A 3,057-nucleotide genomic window follows, 5' to 3' on the forward strand; every position below is an offset into this window, starting at 1 on the left:
TTGTGCAATGGCATGCAAAACTACTCTTTGCATACGCGAGCAGCCGCAGACACACGCATGCACAAAGGCACACACACGCACTCACATATATCTCTTGGAAAATCATTGTTTAGCATGAATACGAAAGCGGTGGGATTCACTCTTTATTTTTCTTAACTAATATAGATTAAATACAATAATTATATACGATTATAAATATATTATTTATGTATTTTATATATAATATACATACTCCGACTATTTTTAGTTTAAGCAATTGAATGCAAGTGGTTATTCGAGTTAATTCTTCATGAATTTGGGAGGAAACTCCAAATGAAGATCAAAACATTAGAGATTTCCATTTAGGAAGTTCTCATAATTGTCAATGATAGAAGTTAGAAGAAGATAGTAAGTATTTAAAGAAGAGTCCCTTTGGGGACATCCGATAAAATTGGAATGATACAGAGAAGATTAGCATGGCCTCTGCGCAAGGATGACATGCACAAATCGAGAAATGGTCCAAAATTGTTTTAAAAAAAACAAAAGATGTGGTGCAGTGGATAGGGCTGCTCCTCCCTTAACCAGAGGTCTCAAATTCCAGCCCTGGGTATGGAAAAATCCTTGGTAGGGAGCACTACCCCCAGAATGGGGCCTTACCCGGCGCGAATCTGAATATAGTCGGGCTCCAATGCGGGTACCGGACACCGAGTGGGAAACCAAAAAAAAGTATTTAAAGAAGAAATCAGAGCATTAGTTCTCAAAGTGATATATATATATATGGAACAGAATAGGGCAAAACAAAATATAAACTACAAGGACGGAGGGTTTGGGGGGAAGGGGGGTGAGCAAATGAGTTCTTCACGGAGCAGGTCAAATTTGTTAGATTTTTTTAAAATTATTTATGTGACCCAATAAACTTGAGGCCCATACTCATAAAGGAGGCATTCATTACAAATAGACCTTTTCACCGGTCTCAAAGAAAGACTCGTTAAGAATTATTATGGCTTTGGTGACTCGTTATGATTTAAAGTTACACCAAATGGATTTTAAAACTTCCTTTCTTAGTGAAGACCTCGAGGAACAAGTTTATATGGACCAACCAGAGGGTTTCGAAACAAAAGGAAAAGGTCAAATGGTGTGTAAATTGAAGAAACCAATATATGGACTTAAACAAACCTCACGATAATGGTATATAAAGTTTAATAATACCATAATATTTTTTGAATTTATGGAAAATACTGTTGAATGGTGTATATACCAAATAGTAGGATCAATTTATATTTTTAGTCATATATGTTGACGATATTCTACTTGCTACCAATGATTTAGGCATATTGCGTAAGACTAAAGAATTTCTCTCTAAGAATATTGAAATGAAAGGTATGGGTGAGGAATCCTGTATGATAGGAATAGAAATATTCTGTGATAGATCACAAGGATTATTGAGATTGCCTCAGAAAGGTTATATCAAAAGAATTCAAGATAGATTTAACATGAACAATTGTTCAGCAGGAATTGTTCCAATTCAAAAAGGGACAACTTTAGTCTCATGTAATACCCTAAGAATGATAAAGAACAAAAAGAAATGGAACAAATTCCTTACTTCTCTATTGTTGGTAGTCTGATGTATGCTCAAACTTGCAGAAAACCAGATATTAGTTTTGCAGTCGGAATGCTAGGAAGATATTAGAGTAACCTAGGAATTGACCACTGGAAATCTGCAAAGAAATTCTTGAGGTACCTAAAAGGAACGATGGATTACATGCTCATGTATAAGAATCCAAGCATTTGGAAGTTGTTGGATACTCGAATTCAGATTTTGCAGGATGTATTGATAGTAGAAAGTTTATGTTCGGTTATTTGTTTCAATTAGCTAAAGTAGCAATATCATGAAAGTGTGACAAATAGTCTGACATTGCTACATCCACGATGGAAGCAGAATTTATGGCACCACAATCCATGCATTATGGTTGCGAAATTTTATTTCAGGACTTGGGGTTGTCGACATCATTACCAAGCTGCTGAAAATTTACTGTGATAATTTACATCAGTATTCTTCTCCAGGAATGATAAGCACACCAAAGGTTCCAAACATATAGAATCAAAGTACTTGACTATCAAAGAGGAAGTTCAGAAACAAAGCGTATCACTTGAGTACATTAGAACTGATCTCATGATTGCATATCCGTTAACGAAAAGTTTACACCAAAGATATTTGAAGTACATATACATAGCCTCTTGAAGATAAGTACAAACGTCTCCGTACCGATCCGTAATACTCTACTAGACCCGCTTATGACTCGTAACACCTATAAACCTAGAGCTCTAATACCAACATATCACGACCTAATTTTTCCTCTGTTGGATATCATGATGGCACCTAGTCTTAGGGACAAGGTAAGCCTAACATTACTAAATAAAAATAATAATAAAGAAAATCTAACAGTCTCGATATAGAAATCTTTACAAACAAACTTACAATTTCCCAAAACAGGTAGTACAAGTCGTAAGCTCTATAGAGTTTACTACAACTTCTAAATACAACTGTTTGGAAATAAGTAAACAGTGTGAATACAAAAAAATAGGAAGGTGACTCTGAAACTTGTGAACGTAGCAAGAGGTTTACCTTGAATCTCCACTGCAACGGTCCTTACAACTACTAGCGATCCAATACCTAGATCTGTACAAAAATTGTACAGAAGTGTAGAATGAGTACACCACAGCGGTGCCCAGTAAGTATCAAGACTAACTTGGTGGAGTAGTGACGAGAAACATTCAAGACACCTACTGGTCTAATAAACTGAACAAGTATAAGTATAGGAACAACAGTGCATAATTTCTACATAAAAACTACGCAATATGACTAACAATATAGTAACTACAATAAGAAAGGAAAAACGATAAGTACCAGTGGAATACCATAATAATAACATAGAAGAGTGAGCAGAAACACAACTTAAATCGAAATCACAGATACAACAATGACAAATAATAACTCAACAACTACGACAGCTCTCACATCATATTTTAGTCAACAATTTCACGAAGTACCGAACCTCGAATAAATTACAACTCACG

The 3,057-nt window shown here is 35.3% G+C and overlaps 1 non-coding gene across 1 annotated transcript; it reads left to right on the top strand.

Moving 5' to 3' along the window:
• Positions 1 to 405: 405 nt before the first annotated feature.
• On the top strand, positions 406 to 508 carry LOC142176899 (U6 spliceosomal RNA). The gene has a single exon (XR_012705703.1). It is a non-coding gene; the product is annotated as a U6 spliceosomal RNA (small nuclear RNA).
• Positions 509 to 3,057: the final 2,549 nt, after the last annotated feature.

This window comes from Nicotiana tabacum, chromosome 22 (genome assembly GCF_000715075.1).
Source record: "Nicotiana tabacum cultivar K326 chromosome 22, ASM71507v2, whole genome shotgun sequence".
NCBI classification, from domain to species: domain Eukaryota; kingdom Viridiplantae; phylum Streptophyta; class Magnoliopsida; order Solanales; family Solanaceae; genus Nicotiana; species Nicotiana tabacum.